The sequence below is a fragment of the Argopecten irradians genome, unplaced genomic scaffold (assembly GCF_041381155.1).
Source record: "Argopecten irradians isolate NY unplaced genomic scaffold, Ai_NY scaffold_0017, whole genome shotgun sequence".
Lineage (NCBI taxonomy): Eukaryota > Metazoa > Mollusca > Bivalvia > Pectinida > Pectinidae > Argopecten > Argopecten irradians.
In genome coordinates this window covers 862,003-884,987 of record NW_027187484.1, presented here as the reverse complement: position 1 = coordinate 884,987, position 22,985 = coordinate 862,003, and the positions used below count along the sequence as shown (strand labels likewise).

The 22,985-nt window shown below is 38.2% G+C and overlaps 1 long non-coding RNA gene across 8 annotated transcripts; it reads right to left on the bottom strand.

The window, feature by feature from the left end:
- Positions 1-14,585: 14,585 nt before the first annotated feature.
- LOC138311339 (uncharacterized) lies at positions 14,586-22,648 on the bottom strand. Of its 8 annotated transcripts, none has more exons than XR_011206593.1 (7): positions 21,121-22,648; positions 20,717-20,807; positions 19,794-20,297; positions 18,751-18,828; positions 18,278-18,318; positions 17,666-17,786; positions 14,586-15,009 (listed from the first exon to the last, which is right to left on the bottom strand). It is a non-coding gene; the product is annotated as an uncharacterized lncRNA (long non-coding RNA). The 8 variants fall into 8 exon arrangements; XR_011206588.1 differs by having other exon boundaries at positions 14,586-14,998; positions 17,666-17,789; positions 21,121-22,646; XR_011206589.1 differs by having other exon boundaries at positions 14,586-15,051; positions 17,666-17,771; positions 21,121-22,646.
- Between the last annotated feature and the right edge of the window lie 337 nt (positions 22,649-22,985).

Genomic DNA, 22,985 nt, shown 5'->3' with positions numbered 1-22,985 from the left:
AGATCCCAGTGGACCAGTGACCCCTTCTCTATGGGGTCTGGGGCGTACCCTAGGTCAGGTAAGTCACATGGTGAGATCCCAGTGGACCGGTGACCCCCTTCTCTATGGGGTCTGGGGCGTACCCTAGGACAGGTAAGTCACATGGTGAGATCCCAGTGGACAAGTGATCCCTTCTCTATCGGTTCGGGGGGCGTACCCTAGGACAGGTAGGTCACATGGTGAGATCCCAGTGGACCAGTGACCCCTTCTCTATGGGGTCTGGGGCGTACCCTAGGACAGGTAGGTCACATGGTGAGATCCCAGTGGACCAGTGACCCCTTCTCTATGGGGTCTGGGGCGTACCCTAGGACAGGTAGGTCACATGGTGAGATCCCAGTGGACCAGTGACCCCTTCTCTATGGGGTCTGGGGCGTACCCTAGGACAGGTAGGTCACATGGTGAGATCCCAGTGGACCAGTGACCCCTTCTCTATGGGGTCTGGGGCGTACCCTAGGACAGGTAGGTCACATGGTGAGATCCCAGTGGACCAGTGACCCCTTCTCTATGGGGTCTGGGGCGTACCCTAGGACAGGTAGGTCACATGGTGAGATCCCAGTGGACCAGTGACCCCTTCTCTATGGGGTCTGGGGCGTACCCTAGGACAGGTAAGTCACATGGTGAGATCCCAGTGGACCAGTGACCCCTTCTCTATGGGGTCTGGGCGTACCCTAGGACAGGTAGGTCATGGTGAGATCCCAGTGGACCAGTGACCCCTTCTCTATGGGGTCTGGGGCGTACCCTAGGACAGGTAGGTCACATGGTGAGATCCCAGTGGACCAGTGACCCCTTCTCTATGGGGTCTGGGGCGTACCCTAGGACAGGTAGGTCACATGGTGAGATCCCAGTGGACCAGTGACCCCTTCTCTATGGGGTCTGGGGCGTACCCTAGGACAGGTAGGTCACATGGTGAGATCCCAGTGGACCAGTGACCCCTTCTCTATGGGGTCTGGGGCGTACCCTAGGACAGGTAGGTCACATGGTGAGATCCCAGTGGACCAGTGACCCCTTCTCTATGGGGTCTGGGGCGTACCCTAGGACAGGTAGGTCACATGGTGAGATCCCAGTGGACCAGTGACCCCTTCTCTATGGGGTCTGGGGCGTACCCTAGGACAGGTAGGTCACATGGTGAGATCCCAGTGGACCAGTGACCCCTTCTCTATGGGGTCTGGGGCGTACCCTAGGACAGGTAGGTCACATGGTGAGATCCCAGTGGACCAGTGACCCCTTCTCTATGGGGTCTGGGGCGTACCCTAGGACAGGTAGGTCACATGGTGAGATCCCAGTGGACCAGTGACCCCTTCTCTATGGGGTCTGGGGCGTACCCTAGGACAGGTAGGTACATGGTGAGATCCCAGTGGACCAGTGACCCCTTCTCTATGGGGTCTGGGGCGTACCCTAGGACAGGTAGGTCACATGGTGAGATCCCAGTGGACCAGTGACCCCTTCTCTATGGGGTCTGGGGCGTACCCTAGGACAGGTAGGTCATGGTGAGATCCCAGTGGACCAGTGACCCCTTCTCTATGGGGTCTGGGGCGTACCCTAGGACAGGTAGGTCACATGGTGAGATCCCAGTGGACAAGTGACCCCTTCTCTATGGGGTCTGGGGCGTACCCTAGGACAGGTAGGACACATGGTGAGATCCCAGTGGACCAGTGACCCCTTCTCTATGGGGTCTGGGGCGTACCCTAGGACAGGTAGGTCACATGGTGAGATCCCAGTGGACCAGTGACCCCTTCTCTATGGGGTCTGGGGCGTACCCTAGGACAGGTAGGTCACATGGTGAGATCCCAGTGGACCAGTGACCCCTTCTCTATGGGGTCTGGGGCGTACCCTAGGACAGGTAGGTCACATGGTGAGATCCCAGTGGACCAGTGACCCCTTCTCTATGGGGTCTGGGGCGTACCCTAGGACAGGTAGGTCACATGGTGAGATCCCAGTGGACCAGTGACCCCTTCTCTATGGGGTCTGGGGCGTACCCTAGGACAGGTAGGTCACATGGTGAGATCCCAGTGGACCAGTGACCCCTTCTCTATGGGGTCTGGGGCGTACCCTAGGACAGGTAGGTCACATGGTGAGATCCCAGTGGACCAGTGACCCCTTCTCTATGGGGTCTCTGGGGCGTACCCTAGGACAGGTAGGTCACATGGTGAGATCCCAGTGGACCAGTGACCCCTTCTCTATGGGGTCTGGGGCGTACCCTAGGACAGGTAGGACACATGGTGAGATCCCAGTGGACCAGTGACCCCTTCTCTATGGGGTCTGGGGCGTACCCTAGGACAGGTAGGTCACATGGTGAGATCCCAGTGGACCAGTGACCCCTTCTCTATGGGGTCTGGGGCGTACCCTAGGACAGGTAGGTCACATGGTGAGATCCCAGTGGACCAGTGACCCCTTCTCTATGGGGTCTGGGGCGTACCCTAGGACAGGTAGGTCACATGGTGAGATCCCAGTGGACCAGTGACCCCTTCTCTATGGGGTCTGGGGCGTACCCTAGGACAGGTAGGTCACATGGTGAGATCCCAGTGGACCAGTGACCCCTTCTCTATGGGGTCTGGGGCGTACCCTAGGACAGGTAGGTCACATGGTGAGATCCCAGTGGACCAGTGACCCCTTCTCTATGGGGTCTGGGGCGTACCCTAGGACAGGTAGGTCACATGGTGAGATCCCAGTGGACCAGTGACCCCTTCTCTATGGGGTCTGGGGCGTACCCTAGGACAGGTAGGTCACATGGTGAGATCCCAGTGGACCAGTGACCCCTTCTCTATGGGGTCTGGGGCGTACCCTAGGACAGGTAGGTCACATGGTGAGATCCCAGTGGACCAGTGACCCCTTCTCTATGGGGTCTGGGGCGTACCCTAGGACAGGTAGGTCACATGGTGAGATCCCAGTGGACCAGTGACCCCTTCTCTATGGGGTCTGGGGCGTACCCTAGGTCAGGTCACCCTAGGTCAGGTAAGTCACATGGTGAGATTCCAGTGGACCAGTGGACAAGTGACCCCTTCTCTATAGGGTCTGGGGCATACCCTAGGTCAGATAGGTCACATGGTGAGATCCCAGTGGACCAGTGACCCCTTCTTTATGGGATCTGGGGCGTACCCTAGGACAGGTAGGTCACATGGTGAGATCCCAGTGGACCAGTGACCCCTTCTCTATGGGGTCTGGGGCGTACCCTAGGACAGGTAGGTCACATGGTGAGATCCCAGTGGACCAGTGACCCCTTCTCTATGGGGTCTGGGGCGTACCCTAGGACAGGTAGGTCACATGGTGAGATCCCAGTGGACCAGTGACCCCTTCTCTATGGGGTCTGGGGCGTACCCTAGGACAGGTAGGTCACATGGTGAGATCCCAGTGGACCAGTGACCCCTTCTCTATGGGGTCTGGGGCGTACCCTAGGACAGGTAGGTCACATGGTGAGATCCCAGTGGACCAGTGACCCCTTCTCTATGGGGTCTGGGGCGTACCCTAGGACAGGTAGGTCACATGGTGAGATCCCAGTGGACCAGTGACCTTTTCTCTATGGGGTGTGGGGCGTACCCTAGGACAGGTAGGTCACATGGTGAGATCCCAGTGGACCAGTGACCCCTTCTCTATGGGGTCTGGGGCGTACCCTAGGACAGGTAGGTCACATGGTGAGATCCCAGTGGACCAGTGACCCCTTCTCTATGGGGTCTGGGGCGTACCCTAGGACAGGTAGGTCACATGGTGAGATCCCAGTGGACCAGTGACTCCTTCTCTATGGGGTCTGGGGCGTCCCCTAGGACAGGTAGGACACATGGTGAGATCACAGTAGACAGTGACCCCTTCTCTATGGGGTCTGGGGCGTACCCTAGGACAGGTAGGTCACATGGTGAGATCCCAGTGGACCAGTGACCTCTTCTCTATGGGGTCTGGGGCGTACCCTAGGACAGGTAGGTCACCTGGTGAGATCTCAGTGGACCAGTGACCCCTTCTCTATGGGGTCTGGGGCGTACCCTTGGACAGGTAGGTCACATGGTGAGATCCCAGTGGACCATTGACCCCTTCTCTACTTTCTTTACTTATATTTCTATTTTAAAGTTATATGATAAATAGAATCTTGCACTGATGAATATGTGATAGAAAATTTCATATCACATTGCCAAGCATGTAAGATCCTCTATGTTATGCTTAATACATATTAATTTATACTCTGTAACTATTGAAGGTAATGGTGAGGACCTATGGGTATAATAATTTATACTCTGTAACTATTGAAGGTAATGGTGAGGGCCTATGGGTATAATAATTTATACTCTGTAACTATTGAAGGTATGGTGAGGGCCTATGGGTATAATAATTTATACTCTGTAACTATTGAAGGTAATGATGAGGGCCTATGGGTATAATAATTTATACTCTGTAACTATTGAAGGTAATGGTGAGGGCCTATATAATAATTTATACTCTGTAACTATTGAAGGTAATGATGAGGGCCTATGGGTATAATAATTTATACTCTGTAACTATTGAAGGTAATGATGAGGGCCTATGGGTATAATAATTTATACTCTGTAACTATTGAAGGTAATGATGAGGGCCTATGGGTATAATAATTTATACTCTGTAACTATTGAAGGTAATGATGAGGGCCTATGGGTATAATAATTTATACTCTGTAACTATTGAAGGTAATGATGAGGGCCTATGGGTATAATAATTTATACTCTGTAACTATTGAAGGTAATGATGAGGGCCTATGGGTATAATAATTTATACTCTGTAACTATTGAAGGTAATGATGAGGGCCTATGGGTATAATAATTTATACTCTGTAACTATTGAAGGTAATGATGAGGGCCTATGGGTATAATAATTTATACTCTGTAACTATTGAAGGTAATGATGAGGGCCTATGGGTATAATAATTTATACTCTGTAACTATTGAAGGTAATGGTGAGGGCCTATGGGTATAATAATTTATACTCTGTAACTATTGAAGGTAATGATGAGGGCCTATGGGTATAATAATTTATACTCTGTAACTATTGAAGGTAATGATGAGGGCCTATGGGTATAATAATTTATACTCTGTAACTATTGAAGGTAATGGTGAGGGCCTATGGGTATAATAATTTATACTCTGTAACTATTTAAGGTAATGATGAGGACCTATGGGAAACACTCAGCTCTCCTGTGTGTCCGTACATTTACTTCGCCGGAGATTACACCAGTCTAGACGGAATGGTTGGGGCACATGGATCGTACAATACTGGGATCAGAGCTGCGGAACAGATACTTAATGGCCGATGTGAAAGGGAGCTCAAACGACAACAGAAGAGAAAAGAGGAAAAGGAAAAGACAGAAGACAAAAAAGATAAAAAGGATGAACTTTGATAATAAGTGTAACTTGCAACTTTCTATATAAATGAAATATATTGAGGGAATATTAATTCTGCCATGAAACGTGTGCATATAAGGGGGGGGGGGGGGGTTGCATTAAGACATTTAGACGTGGAAACGTGTGCATATAAAGGGGGGGGGGGGTGCATTAAGACATTTAGACGTGTCCATGTGTGTTCACTCATGTCCCTTTCACGATTTCATATAGAAGTGGGGGCTTTAACATTTTACAGACATTTCTAATTAGAATACAATTTGAAAAGCTGAATTCTCCTACTTACAAAAAGATAAGAAAAAAAATATTAACGGATTCAATAGTTGTAAGAGAGACACTTGAAATACTTGAACTTTAATCTTTATGAACAATTTCAATTTTTACCAAGATATTATAAGCATGATTAGATTTTTTTTTTCTCACTTTCTTGTAGAAGTGGGATATATATTCCAGTCCCCTCTATGTTCCAGTCCGTATGTGTTTGACAGAACCTATTTATATACTATCAACAGCAGAGCTGTACTTACGTTGACATATAACTTTATTATAAACAAACGTTTCCACTGTGTGATATGTATAAAGTCCCAGATTAAAAGGAGCTGATTTGAGACATGTTTACCATGTGCCTATTATGCCTTAAATGTGAGCAGTTTGACTGGAAAACGTGTGCTAAAACATAAGTGCCTGAACTTATTCACCCCTGAAGACACATTTGATTCAAAGGTTTGAACAGTCCATTATGAATTTTGAGGGATGAATGAGTTAAATATGTTGAGGTTTGACTCTAAGCTAACGTAAGTGCCATATTACTTTGATCTATTAATGACTCTTTTTCAATTTCTTTTACTATTAGATTACTGATACTGACCTTGGTTAAACTTGTCCAGCTCTTGGTGCTCTAGAATTGTATGTTGTCCTATTTTGTAACTGTGATGTTCTGACAAAGTCAGATAAAGAGATAAGAAGAAAGCTGTATGAATGATTTACCTGTTAGTGCTACAGTTGTAAAATGTTTTTGTTTTTCCTTAACTTCTTGATAAAGATTGAAGATTGAACATATGAGACAAGTAGGTTGGTCCTATGATTTACATTAGATCATTAAAGTCTCTCTAGACCTGTGATAAGTCAGTTTTTCCTCCCTGACCAATCACAGGCCTAGAGAGATTTTTATGCTTTTAGAGAGACGTTTATGTTTTTTATGTACATCATAGAACCAACCTATCTGACTCATCTGTATTTGCACACATAGCCTTCCATTTTGCGATGAAATAGTCCAGGTAAGGTTGTAACCTTGGAGTATTGTGGATGAGGAATGTCACATTATGTGTTTGTATGGGCATTTGTTACTTTGTAATTTTGTTACGTTGGAAACGTGCTGCTATAGATATTATTATAGAAATGTGTTGCTATGGAAATATGTTAATCAGATATTATTTGTTATTCTCGTGATATGTAGACTTTTATGTTAAGTTTAAGACAGGTGTCAATAACAGTATCCAGTGGCGTAGCTACCATTGACGCAAAAACGCAACTGTGTGCACATCAATCAATTCTCAAAAAAAATTTGTTCGACTTGGGACCCCCCAAAACACTAAATTTATCGCGCCTTCGGCGACATTTACAATTAGAATTTCTAAATATAGGTAATTTTCAATCTGCAATATGAATTAATCCGTTTCAGTGTTATTTTTTCTTTCCAAAATTACTACGTTAAGAACGCTTTAAGATCATAGAAATACATCGTAAAACTCATCTCTGCCATTCTAAATCGTATTTTTTATCCAGGGGGGAACCTCCCGGACCCCTCAAAACAATGATTTTCTCGCGCCTTCGGCGCTCCGACTCCACTTTGCGTGCACATTAATTTGCTGCTAGCGACGCCACTGGTATCCTTCAAAATATAGCCATTTTGGTAAGTCATCATTTTGTTCATTTAATGTCATTCCATATCAGCTGATCTGAGAGATATATTACACAGAATGTATAACATTGTATATTATTACCAATAATTTTATTGTACCTATTATAAAGAGTTGTTAGGGGATGTTTGACCATTGTAACCGTTGTGCTAGTGATACTGTCCACAATCCACTCAAAATGTTACCAATAACTGTATGTATGTGATAAAGATTTGTGAGGGGATGTTTGACCGTTGTGCTAGTGATACTGTCCACAATCCACTCAAAATGTTACCAATAACTGTATGTATGTGATAAAGATTTGTGAGGGGATTAAAGATTTGTGAGGGGATGTTTGACCGTTGTGCTAGTGATACTGTCCACAATCCACTCAAAATGTTACCAATAACTGTATGTAGTATAAAGAGTTGTGAGAGGGATGTTTTGGAAGATGAAATATCAGGTGACTGTTAAGGCCCCATGGGCCTCTTGTCCTGTTTGGTTTTTACATCCATCATCAATCCTTTACTGATCTTACTTTTTGTTCTGTTTCCTCCATTTTCTGTTTCCTTTCCTAATTATCACCAATCTATATAAAGTGTATCTTTAAATGTCATTATGACTTTGTCATATGTAGCTAAGATAATCAAACATTGTCATGCATATTAATTTGTAATATTAACCTGTCAGCGGCATCTGAGTGTTATTCTATACTTGATTCTTTGCTATTTTGTATTTTGAAATGTATTGTCATAATGGAGTACACAATTCTGCTAACATTTTTAGCTTGAAAAGTGAATCCTGTTTTATGAGAATTAACATTGCAAAACATCAAATAAGTGTGAACATGTTGTCCCCCTGCTGTCGGTCAGATTTACATCATCCAGGAATATCCATACACATAGGATATTTTTAGCCAAGCACATTCATGAGGTATAATTTTGTATATTTTTATAAATAAGCATTTATGTGAAACTGTGAACAAAGTCAAGATAAATCATATATTGATATTCTGTTTGCAGAACCATCGTACAGTATAACTTGTCTAAACCGAACCCTGTATAAACCGGAAACTTGTCTATACCGATTAATTTGGTTTGGTCCCGGCAAGTTTCTTAATAAACTATAGTACCCAAAACCTGCATAATCCGGTACCTGTATACTCTGAAAACCGGAACTGTCTAGGAAATGTTACTATACCTTTCTTTGTAAAAATTAACTTGGGCAAACCGGCAACAATGTTTTCACAGCATGGGGCGCCTAAGGAGATTTACCTCTACCGGTATACTAAGGGCTAGATAGTGACAACTTCTCACTTTTCATTTGACGGTTTTTTTACATGTACATTGTATTAAACATACATGTACACATAACTTCTGAGAGTTTATTTAAATGTAGCACACCGAGAGAAATGGACCGTACATGTACACCTCAGAAACCAAGAAAACGTAGGATGGAATTCTGTGTTCTACCATGTACATATGTGAAAATAAATGTTTGTGCTGTAATAAAAAAAATTCTTCTGATGATTTCCATGTGAACATATTGTGATAAGGTTCTATCCTCTATAAACCGGACACCTGTATAAACCGAATAAATCAACTGGTCCAGTTCACATCCGGTTTAGACAAGTTATACTGTATATGAAAACAAAGTACACAAAATCTGGTCTAAGAGGGTTACCTCCCTTTGTTATATAGTCACTTAGTCAGTCACCAGATGGTATAGGAAAGTGATAAAAAGGAAGCAAGTTTTAATATTAAACACCTTGTTGGCCTTTTCTACACGTCTTAACTATAAATTACATTGTTAATGTCTAAAGACCTGTTTATTATGATGGAAATTGTAATATGAAAAAGTACTATTTTACTTAGATCTGTATTATCATTTATTTTTGGTTACATTTTCTGTATTCTCATGTACCTGGTATATTAATTTGTTATCTTGGGCTTATATTTTGTTATCGTGGGTACATACATTCTGGTGTTCAATAATAAAATATAGTTTTTACTTTTTAGAATCTGTTGCCTTAGTGATTTGTAAGGTCATCTGAACCAAAGGATTATCATTGCTCCATCTGTCATCATACGCCGACCACCATGTGCTGTCTACCGTGCATAAACTTTTCATTTGAGCTATCTAGAAAAAATATTAAAATGAATGAGGCCTAGAGATGCGATATTGGGTTAATTTGGGTCTGTAGAATGATGGGATAAATGGCTCACTAGTTTTGTTCAAACAAATGGCCTTGAACTTCATTCAATGTCACAGGGGTCAATTAGACTTAAAGCCTTAAACAACTTCTTGTTAATAAATTAAATGGCTTCTTGTCAATAAGTTATTATAAGAGACCTGATATTGGCCAGTTGCAAATATGTTTTTCATTCTATTTAGTCCTTATCAAATGGTTTTTAATTTGGGCGTATATTTTAATGTTACGCCGTTATTTCTATCCATGCACAAAACAAACAGATTTACATTAGCAAACTAGGTTTAGGTACAAGTTTAAATTAATTCCTTTAGCTTCACATTTCGATGAATTTATATTTGGTTACGGTACTCGTTCTTTTTATCCACGCATCAACCTAATAAAATGGATTTGTTTTAAAGAACTAATTGACTTCATGAGATTTTCATTAGATTTAATTCAATCATTTTACCATTCAAAGTTCGTTATATATAAATGTTACACTGAATACAAATATAGACATTACATAACATTCTACATTTTATGGCCATCAAGATATCATATATAATTTAATACACACATAAAAGTTTAAATTTACTTCTGATGACTACAATTTTAAAAATACGTCCATTTTAATACACATTAAAAGACAATGAAACGTTGGCAGTATCTGTGTCAACGCAATCCGAGTGCAGTTACTACATTTATGTGCAAAACAGTCTTGCACAAACATTCCTTTGATGGCCAAGGTCTTAGCCAGGGCCAGGTGTATATATATATATATATGATGTCGACTCGTTGATGTGATACAGTTTATTCTGGTTTTGATAAAATATCTTTTACAGGTATATGGACGGCTACTAGATGGTACATGTAAATTATGTTGACACTTGCGGGATTTTGCGAGACGATCACGAAAAAAATATCGGCAAAATATACGAGATATGGATGAATCATATATACACCGAATCATAGATTGTGAAAATGTAAAAGAGCTATTTTTAGGTCACCTGAGACAAAGTCTCATGGTGACCTATTCTAATCGCCTTTTGTCCGTCGTCGTCCGTCGTGCAGCGATAAACAATTTACATTTTTGACTTCTTCTCCAAAACCGCTGAAGCAATTTCAATGAAATTTTGCACAAACCTTCTAAGGCATAAGGCCATCAAAATTGTGAATTACATGGTCCCCACCCCCAGGGGGCTGTGGGAGGGACCAAAAGGGGTAAAATTTACTAAAATTTCAAAAATCTTCTTCTCCACTCACAGATGTGGTAGAATCGAATACTCTTCATGGATAGAAAGGTCTCAAGGCCCTCTACTAAAATTGTGAATTATATGACCCTGGGGTCTCTGGTTTTCCCCTGGGGAGGGGGTTAAGTTTACTATAGTTTATATATGGAAAACACATTTTTGAGCATTGTTTGGTCATTTGTTATAGGAAATGAGTCAAATTTTGTCAGAATTATCTGTATGAGATGGTCATTGAATCCTATTAACAAATTTTCCATGACTGACCCCCAGGGGCTTAGGGGTGGGGTCAAAAGGGGTCAAATAGGATAAAATTTCAAAAAACTCTTCCTGAAATTCCGAAATCGGTAGAATCAAATACTTTTCATAGATGGAAAGGTCTAAAGGTCCTTTACAAATTGTGAATTATATGACCTTGGGGTCTCAAGATTCTCCCTGGGGAGGGGGGCAATTTTACTATAGTTTATATAGGGAAAACACCTTTTTGAGCATTTTTTGCTCAATTTATAGTGGAAATGCATCAAACTTGTTTAGGATTATTAGCCTGAGATAGCATTTTAATATCATATCCATATTGGTCCTGGCCGACCCCCTGGTCAAAAGGGGCAAGTAGGCTAAAACTTAAAAAATCTTCCTCTTAAATTCTGAAAATGGTAGAATCAAATACGCTTTATAGATGGAAAGGTCTTAAGGTGTTGATTTTTTATCAGTTTTTTTTTTATCTAGAACTCTAAAACGTCTAAAAATGGTCTTACGGCACTCTGGTGGGTCCATGATGTTATAATCTGTAACTAATTCTCAGATCCCTGTGTGTAAAGCTGTGTGATGCAGAGAGCAGATTGAACAGTGATATCGCTGACACGGAGAGAGGGAGAGGGAGAGAGAGAGAGAGTTTATTTTAACATATGTATATAATTAATTTATTGATATGTTTGTATTTGTAATCACTCCCAATGCTGACAAAAGAAGTTGTACTAATCTCTGTTCTTGTCTCGCTGCTTGACTTAAAGTTCATCACATCCCGTGCCTTGGTATCTTTCTCTGGTGCTTTCTTTATTACGTTTCTCTTCTGTCGCCAGCATCGGAAGGATATAAGAAACAATTTTTTAATAGTTCATATTATAAATAGGAAACGTAAGAGGACAGCGGAGAAAATCATTTTTAGGGTACTGCATCTATTTCTTAATCTGGCATGCAATATATTTTCTTTTCTATTCCCAATAAAATAATTGATAGGAACTTTCGGAAGATTATTTAGAGAGTTTTTAAAAACATTACAGTATATGAAATATTATTTCTGATATTAATTTCTAGAAGAAAGTCAGATTGTGGATGGAAAATATGATACGTTTGAGAGCTGGAGACGGAAATTAGGTAAAATTGTTAGCATTTCAAAGATTATAGGAAGAATTTTCTGAGACTTGTGGGGGTAACAATGAATAGAGGTAGTTGAGTGTAATTTTGTTATTTATTTTGTAAAATAGTTTTCTACGGGAAAGACGGGAAGTAAGTGGTTCTAGACCTCTTTCCAAATAGTGAATTTCTGCTAGCATAAGACGGTAGACCAGTAATTATTCTAGCAGATTCAAGCTGAAGTTTTTCTAATTTTTCTGCATCACTAAAAGAGCACCCATCCCAAACCTCACATCAGTATTCAAACAGTGGCCGAATATATGACTTGTACATTTTTATTAAAGTTTGTTTATTAAGAGTATATTTAAGTTTTCGAAGAACACTTACCTGTTTTTTAATGTGGATATTCCATTTACAATTAGCCTCCAAAGTTACTCCTAAGTGCTTATGGTATATCTACAAAATCTACACTTACATTCTTGAATTTGATATCGGTTAGGTGATCATGTTCGATATTAGAAATAAGTAAAGCTTCCGTCTTCTGGGGGTTACCAACCAATTATTTGCCCAATTTTAAATTTTCATGAGGTCGTCGTTAATTTTAGTTTCTATTTCCAAAATTGATGGCCCAGAGCATAGCAAGGAAGTATCATCAGCAAATAATTTAGAAAGACTTTCGAGGTTGTCAGAAATATCATTAATATACAATATAAAAAGGAACGGACCTAATACAGAACCTTGGGGGACACCAGAATTTGTAGATTTGACGGAAGATTTCTCCTACAAAAACATGCTGTTTCCGATTACTGATGTAATTTTTTAACCAATTTAGCAATTTTCTGCCTATATCATAATTTGCTAGTTTAACATTCAGTCCTTTGTGCCACACACGATCGAATGCTTTGGAAATATCACAGAAAACTTAACATGTTGAGTGCATTTTTTCAATATTTTCACATCGGGAATGGTGTATTTCAATAAGTTGGTGAGATGAAGAATGTCCAGGTTGAAAACCTGACTGATATTTGTATATGAGTGAAGTATGAAGAAAGTAATTGTTTAGATATTTGACTACTAATCTTTCAAAAACTTTTCTTATTGTACTTAAGAGAGATATAGGTCTATAGTTAGTAGAATTATGCTTATCTACCTTTTTAAAGGATGACGTGACTAAAGCTAATTTCCACTGTTTTGGGAAGATACCAGTATCCAAGGAAGATGCAATAGAAGATGCTGTGTGTTTTAGCATATTATGGCTGATTCCGTCGTGTTCTACTAGTTTATTGATAGGTTAGGATTTAAGAATGTCTATCATGTCAGTCGGTTGAAATTGTTTGTTGGTTATATAAGCGTCAGTCAGGGGCGTAGGAAGCCGGGGGTAGGGGAGGGGCAGGGGGGCAATTGGAAAGTTGTAATTGGTCCCAAAAAGTGTTTGAATGCGTTTCGCGGGGCATAATAAAAAATGATTTCTTTTTCATTAGCAAAAAATATTTAAAAAATCAAAATTACGTTCAAATGGTGGATACAAGGAGTCCCCTTGACACAAACCCAGAATATTGTTAGAAATTATCATTTTAGGTCCTTTCTTCCTTTTTAAAAAAGGCGAAATAGATAAAAATTGCACATCAAGGAGAAATATACCTAGACCTTCATTAACACTGCAAAATTTGAAAGAACCCCACATCTGAAATGAATAGTCGGGCAAAGAAAACCAGTCTAAATGCACTCATTGGCCTTCCAAAAGTCCTTGTATACTGTATCAAAATAACAGTATCTCTTTAGTGTTGACCATTGAATTTATGGAAAAGCACTGTGTAAATTGAGCACAGTAACAAAAATAAACTCTTTAAAAGCGAGACTGTGTGGAAATGTCGACACAGGCCACAGGGACCTGGCACGAAAATTTTAACCAACAGTATACATAATATATATATATGTATACTGTTAGTTAAAAAAAACTGTGCCAGGTCCCTGTGACACAGACATAGGACGGTTTAGGATTCCTATATCCTTTAGGATAGTGTAAATTAATTTCTTTGTGTACAGATCAATTTTGATGGAAATTTTATTTTTCTATTTCTAAATAAATTATACTGGATATATTATTAGCACTAATATTACAGACTTTAGTTTTCCTTTGCCAGACTATTTACTTTAAAATTGAATTGGCAATTTTGTTTCAAAGTTAAAATAAATGTTGATTTTCATAACACGGGTCGTCTTATGCTTCCCGCCGTCGTCCTAATTAGCGTGCAAGTTTACTCTCACTGCATCAGAGAGTAAAACAGGGAGATGAACTGTTACCACGGATTACACACGGCATTCATTTATAAAGATCAAGATTACACTGGATACTTATAAACAAATGTCTTTTAAGATTCAAATTAATTTTGGCCAAAGAAATTACTCCGACAGTGTAGACAAGATATGTATGTTCTGCTTCGTACCTTATCCGAATAAAAATTATGTCATTTCTAAATATTTTAATTGAAATAAGAACACAAGACTGACATTTTTTTGAACGCTGTATTAGGCTGCTGGATCATGGTATTAGTGGATGAGTATAATGTACATATCAGAGTGAAACCAAGCGAGCCACCCAACCTGAAAAATCCTGCAGTGCAGGTTAGCAGGAGGTGCACCAGCACTCAATGCTTAAGATTTCAAATGCTGGATTTAAGAAGGCCGCGAAAACAAAAATAGGACCAAATAAGATAGTCCTTATTTTACATGACCGAACAAGATAGTTTTTATTAAATATTAATGAATAAGATAGTCTTTATTAAACAGTCTTAAAACGAATAAACATCCAGTGGACATCTAAGAAACATCTGTAGACACTGTATAAACACTGTAACCTCCAAAATAGGACATCTCCGTAAAGTTAGGTCCAATGTATGCTGGTCCTCTAGGATCCTACACCAAGTCTAGAACATTGCAACTTATATACACAGAAATCATTCCAAATTCTACAACAGAGAAAACACCATTAGTTCCTGCACAAATATATACAATGCCTGCATGCTGTCTAATCACTTTGATATTTAAATCTCTGATATTTGTCAATAAAATTGTTTGAAATTGAACTCGAACACTTGCAACTTCATTCTGATGATTAAATTATAATGACTGTATATATAAAACTAGATATCACACCATACATCTGGAATTTATAGAAATCCAGAAATTTGCCATTTGTCCGAATGTTAATCAAAAAGCCATATTTCTCACAGACTTCAGACCACTGACATTCTAATCTTACCATGATCTGATAATTAGGTATATTGTATTGAAATATTTTAAAGCTTTTAAGGATGCTCTGGTAATTTTTTTTTTCTTCTGATGACTTAACTGTTTTTCTAATAAAGATTTTTGGAAAAAGGAGTTCATATCAAAGTTGACAATGGAATAAAAAGAATATGATAGTGTTCTTGATTTTGAGCTTTTACAGTGTATGAATCGGATACTTATTTGATGCGAATTGTGGCGGTGGCATTAAAGTTCATTCTATACTGAAATATTATTATGAAAGACTAAGCATGTTAAATTTTTGCAGAACTTATACAATCCGAAAACAGGAAAAGAATGTAGAATTTGAACTTGTGTATATATAGCCCCTATACCTGCTAAATTTTGAAGATGAAAATGGTTTTTTTTGTTTTTGTTTTTACAATTTTCACAGATTCAGCGCTTCACAGATTGAGCTTAGAATGTTTTGAATTTGTATAATAATATGGAACCTGCCTCAAAATGATCACTCATTGCACATTAAACTACCATGGTACGGTCTCGCTCTAAAGAATATTGAAAACAAATAAAGTTGATTCCTTAAGATGGCCGGCTCATGTCTTAACTTCATGATAAGGGAGACAACTTGGGGTTTGTTTTGTGTAGACGCTTGATTATTGACAGATGCCTCAATGCAAGCTCTGCAAACTCTTAAACGACACATGTAATTATGCTGAACAGGGTGCATCTTTTGAAATTATTCATAAATTAAATGTACTTATTTCAAAATAACAGTTATAACCTCCATAATCTAAGTTTGTGATTTTTTGTTTATTGATTAAATGCTGTTATAATTTTAGGATTGAAAATATTGACATCTAGGTGATATTTAAAAGGAAGATAACTACTTAATTGAAAATCGTTATCAATGACATAATGTTATAACTCTTGCTACATCTTGGTCTTCTATTCAATGATTATTGTATTACCATGATTTTCCTGTTCTGGTCTACAAGACAGATGGTCATAATAGCTCAAACCAGTATTTGTAGAAGAATAAAATTTGAAATTAACAATTATTTCCAATCAAATATTTTCAATTTATTTTTTTGTTTTCAATTAACTTACTTTATTTCATTAAACTAACAAATTAATCACTAAACAATAATATATACAATTTTGAAATTTATGTTTATATTATTAACTATAGAATATAGGAAAGAAGTCCTTAGAAGTGAGAATGTGAATTAGTAGTTTTAATGATAGGGTCAGTTCGTACGCGCCTCCCATGTCGGTCCAGTCTAGTCGTTTGTGTCCTGTCTGTTGGGAGGTTTTTCGTCAATGTCTTGTAGAGTTAGTATAAGGATTAAAGAACTGTACTTTTCTATATTCTATAAAACAAAATTTGGAAAACAAGTTACAGGTACTCAAAAAACAAGACATGATATCAGATAGTTTGTTTACTACAATGGCTATCTGCAGGGGAAGATTATTCATTATAAGAATGATTTTCAAAAATATACTGGTTAATGCAAGAGCTAAAAATGATCCTACTGGCTCTTATAGACTAAAACATCACATTAACAAACGTGTCTTTATTGTTATAATCTAAAATTCTTCATTATTTGGAAAATATTACTACATGTAATTGTATAATTGGAAAATAAAAGCAGAGAAAAGAATTTAGAATTTTATCTTCTGCAATATTAATATGATTATATTATAAAACTAAACATAATTTTTAAATTATGGAGGTTTCTGTTTTGATGAAAAAGTAGGTTTTCTTCTTTTGAATGAATAAATGTGCTACAATGCTTCTTCCGAGTCTCCCTTGACACAAGCCCTTTTTTGACCCCTGGCCAAGACACCATAGTCTATAAAGTGGTAAAGAGAGTGGGAGGACTGGTTTGCCGTTGTCAGTATAATGTAAAAGGTTGGGTGTGCTTGTTTGGTATCTTTAGTGAGATGCTCCAGTGAGATAGCACTATAAAAAATTACTAAATGGCACAACGCTTAACATACTGCAGCCTCCGAAAATTTGGTCTGTGTAATAAAAATATTTACAACATGTTCTCTGTCTACAATAACTAATCTATTAAATTGTAATTGTATATTATTAACAAAGTTATTTATTCACCAACTACTTGAATATTCATTTGTCAATACCTCTATAATCTGACTGAATGTAACATAAAACAGATGTACTTACTACTACATGTTTAATAACAAAATTGTTTTGCAAAATGTTTTTCTCATAATTTTAATATAGCATATTATGTTTTTATTTACATACACATTATTATAATGTGATGTTGTAATATTCAGTTTGGAGGAAATAAAGACTATTATTATTACCTGAATGGAGCTCTGTTCATCACTAATGGCCACAATCAAGGAACGTCTGCCATCGGTTGTCACTATCCTGGTGGTTGTCACTATCCTGGTGGTTGTCTCTATCCTGCTGGTTCCCACTATCCTGCTTATTACGATGAAAAAAATATAGTATAATAAATAAAACAAATTAATTAAAAAATAAAATTATTTTAATCATTATCATAACAATATCATAAAAAAGCTCGCCTCTGGACGCTTGTTAATTTTAATTCAGGTTCCAGTTATACAATTACAATTCAAAATCATTGTGGATATTTTTCTTATAAAAAGACATTTTACAACATCTCTTCTGTCGTCCTGGATTTAGATGTCACTGGTTGGGATTGGGAATGGGGGTAGGGATGTTGGAAGGGCAAATGAAAAATATTTAAAATTATTTAACATGATACTTTATTTGGTCAGGATAACCTATATCGATCGTATTTTCCCGATAGAACTTTACAATTCATATACAACAAATGGTCCCTATCGAGGAATGTTTGCCATCGGTTGTTGCTATCCTGATGATGTCACGGACTCATTATCCTGATGGTTGTCACTAATCTGATGGAGATATCCTTTTGAGATACTTACCATTTTGGATTGCCAGCAAAAGTCTCCAAACTATGCTGGAGCTGCCATTGGGGAGAAGTAGTGAAAACAATCAGTATGGTGGAAAACATATATGTTGATTTAAACCAGTGAATACATTGTTTATTGTTGAAGTTTCTATCAAAATTCATAGTTACTATTAAATTCCTTGTCTTCTTTTTGAGAAATAAAATGAACAATAATTATAATTATTGTTAATGGACAAAAGGACGGACGAACCTGGACCACAGATAAATAGTATAAAGCTTGTAATTATAACAACATTCTACATAATAAGAAATAGAATCATCTTATAAATGACCACATTACAAGTGATGATTAGAAACAAGGAGACTGACGAAAATATATAGAATTTACCAGAAAGGATGTGTTCACCTAATCTAACTGTAATTAGCAGAAAATGATAATTCAGTTTTTACCTCAGAAGTAAAGTACACTAGATAGATATATCCTACCTGTAATTATGAACTTTATATGTTTACCAAATTCTTCTGAACTCAAATATCAGCCTCAAACATCAAGCCGGAGACAAACTGAAAAAAAAGAGATGAACAGTGAATTGACAATGAAATTGATTTTTAGCAATTATCATATATTAATTACTGAAATGGTATTGATCATTTTTTGTTTTATATTGAGTATATATTTGGTAATCTCTCTGATCAGAAAGAAACAGAGGATATTGATATTAATCAAGGGGAGACAATTCCAGACAGAAACAGATTCAACCTTAATAAAAATATAGAAATATTTAGTGTTGCATGGAGGGAACCTCCATAGCCCTTTTGTTTACAAATAAACAAAGGTGTTTGCATCTCAAGAAAAACATAGATAAAGTCTAAGGAAAAGTGTATTATGTAACCATCACATCACAACGCATTATTTGTCACACCTACCTGCTGATCTCGGTACATATATAGGACGATGACAACCTGAACACTGGTTTTGATTTTTAAGGTCATCTCACTTATCTGTGAATTTTTTTTTTTTTTTTTTTGAGATTTATCATCTTGTTAAACTTTTAGGTAGGGGGTGCCAACTTGTGTAGAATTCCCCACCAAAAATTGATCAAAATTTTCATTAACTTCATACCTTGATTACCTCCCCATGTCAGAAATGAATTTTAACCAAAAACAGAGAATATTGATATCAATTAAGGGGGAGACAATCTAAGACAATTCAACATGCTCTTCTTGGAATTCGTCTGTGTCCAGTCGGCATTCATATTGGCTTTGAATGCCCACTGAAACTTAAAGATCTTCAATTCTTAATTCAGATATTCATTATAATGATTCTAACAGCAATGACTTCTGTCACATTATTTTTAACTGAATAATGTATTTGATAATTGGACCACACCTTTGTGTCAAACATGTTCATTTCAACAAGTTTTATTTTCCCTCCATTTTCACCTGTGCTTTGTTCATTGACATTCCTTCGTTAATGTCATTTTCACATTTCCTAACCCATTCCTCCTCATTAGCAAGATCTGACCTACCTCATTTTGGTATCAAAGGATTCTTGTTCGTTATTTTTCCTTCCTTCGAATTTTCCACTTCATTTGGCACTGGAAGGCAACTTTCAAGCCTGGACTTGTGGATTTTGGTCACAGGTGCCCCAATGGTAATCCAGGCGGGCTTTTGGTGATGACAGTTCCATTTTCTGATTGAAGGACAAAGGTTCTACAGCAATCGCACAGTCAATTCAATGCAGTTGTCCCCAACAGCACAGCACTACCCTTTAAAGTGTCTACGTTAACTATAAGTCGGAAAGGTTGCCGATAATTACGGGGACAAATTACCTATTTTCTGTCTTTCCGTCTAGAAAAGTAATCCCGCCCTATACCAGAACACTCTAGTATTGTACGTTTATCCTTTTGGAGCGATCGCCGCTGTTAGAGACAAAAACAATTAAATTGATTGTGATTGTCATAGAACCATTCTTCAATCAAATCCTGATGGTTGTCACTATCCTGATGGATCAAAAGGCCCAGATGCTGGATCTGTTATTTGGGTCAAAATAGTGATATCATTAGTATGGTTGTAAACGTATGATTTAATAAATAAGACCAGTCAATGCATTGTTGTCTATTTTTATAGTTAATGTTCTATTAAAAATGTGAAGTTTTTGTTTTATTTTTCTTCTTAAATACTTCATTTTAACCTATCTTTCCTTTTCCAAATGTTCTAGACCTAAATGCCAACTTAAATATTTGATGTATTTTGAAAATGAATATTTTTTTCTTGTAAAAGGAATTCGATTTTACCACTTATCTTCCAACCATCATAGTGTGGAGTGGAATGGATTTGGTTGGGACTGAAGAGGGTTAGGGAGGGGGACAATTAGACACTGCAATATCACTGCAGTTTAATTTCACAATTCAAATATAACTTTTCATTTGAGTTTTAATAGTAAATTTACCTGAATGGAGCTCTGTTCGTCATTAATGGTCACTCTCAAGGAACGTCTGCCATCATTTGTGTCTATCCTGGTGGTTGTCATAATCCTGTAGCTACCATTGGGGAGAAATAGTGAAAACAATCAGTATGGTGGAAAACATATATGCTGATTTAAACCGGAGATTACATTGTTTATTGTAATAGTTCCTATCAAATTTGCAGTAACTATCAAAATCCTCGTCTTCCTTTTGAGATTAATATTAACAATAATTGTTAATGGACAAAAGGACTGATAAACGCTTGACCACAGATGAAAAGCAAATTGAACAGAGACTAACTGATGATGGTTTTCAAAACATGCACATTTGCAATAGAACTGAAATTAATTTTACAATTTTGGTAATGAGAGTTTTATAGGGAATATACCTTAATTAAGCTCTGCTAATTACTAATGGTCGCTATCATGGAACGTCTGCTATCGGGTGTCACTGTCACTTTCTTCATGGTATCGCTATCCTGAAAATATGAAAATATTTGAAACAATTATTACATGCTGATTTTTTTATTTACATTTTTATTTACATTTTATTTACATTTTTATTTACATTTTATTTACATTTTTTTTTCATTTTTTTTTGTTTTTGTTTTTTTTTTGGTTTTTTTTTTGTTTTTTTTCTTTTTTTGTTTTTTTTTGTTTTTTTTTTTTTTTTTCATAAAATTTTTTAATACCCCAGAACATTTGAAGACTGCCAAGGTTGGGGCCTTGGGGTCAGCCTTTTTAAATATAAACAGATGTCCCCTCGCAGGGGGGCTTTCATTCATCACACATTGACATTATAGACTTCTCTCTTTCTGTCTTTCTTTCTCTTTCTTTCTTCTTTCTTTCTCTCTTTCTCTCTTTCTTTCTTTCTTCTTTCTTTCTTTCTTTCTTCTTTCTTTCTTTCTTTCTTTCTTCTTTCTTTCTCTCTTTCTTTCTCTTTCTTTCTATAAACAGATGTCCCCTCGCAGGGGGGCTTTCATTCATCACACATTGACATAAGAGACATTCTCTCTTTCTGTCTTTCTTTCTCTTTCTTCTTTCTTTCTTCTTTCTCTCTTTCTTACTACCTCTTTCTCTCTTTCATTCTTTCTTTCTTTCTTTCTTTCTTTCTTTCTTTCTCTCTTTCTTTCTTTCTCTTTCTTTCTATAAACAGATGTCCCCTCACAGGGGGGCTTTCATTCAACACACATTGACATTAGAGACTTTCTTTCTTTCTTTCTTTCTTTCTTTCTTTCCTCTTTCTCTCTTTCTTTCTTCCTCTTTCTATCTTTTCTTTCTTTCTTTCTTTCTTTCTTTCTTTCTTTCTTTCTTTTTCTTCTTTCTTTCTTTCTTTCTGTTTTCTTTCTTGTTTCTTTCTTCTTTCTTTCTCTTTTTCTTTCTTTCTTTCTTTCTATCTTTCTTTCTATCTTTTCATTTTCTTTCTTGTTTCTTTCTTCTTTCTTTCACTTTCTCTCTTTCTTACTTTCTTTCTTTCTTTCATCATGTATTTAAATACATGCTGCACTTTTATACTTCCTTTCACTCCTTTTTTACATACAATTTAATTCTACAACTTCCGTCTCTTCCTGTCGTCCTGGATTTAGATGGCATGTGGTGGAATTGGGAGGCTGAGCGAGGCGGGGCGGGACGGGTAATTATTTAAGGATATCACATTTCCTTAAATGGGGCGGAGCAGGGTGGGGCAGGGAATGCGGGGAATTATCTAAGGATATCACATTTCCTTAAATGGGGCGGGGCAGGGTGGGGCGGGGAATGCCGGTAATTATCTAAGGATATCAAATTTCCTTAAATGGGGCGGGGCAGGGTGGGGCGGGGAATGCGGGGAATTATCTAAGGATATCACATTTCCTTAAATGGGGTGGGGCCGGGAATGCCGGTAATTATCTAAGGATATCAAATTTCCTTAAATGGGGCGGGGCAGGGTGGGGCGGGGAATGCCGGTAATTATCTAAGGATATCACATTTCCTTAACTGGGGTGGGGCAGGGCGGGGCGGGGCGGATAATTATTTAAGGATATCACATTTCCTTAAATGGGGCGGGGGGGGGCGGGGCGGGGCGGGGGGTGGGACAGATAATTATTTAAGGATATCACAATACCTTAAGTGGGGTGGGGAGGGGGGGGGGGCGAGGCAGGGGGTTGGAAGGGCAAATGAAACATTCATTGTATTTTAAATGACCACCATTTTAGTAGCAAACTTTGAACTTCTTCTCAAGTTCTATCAATACAATTAAGCTAAAATATGTCTGAAA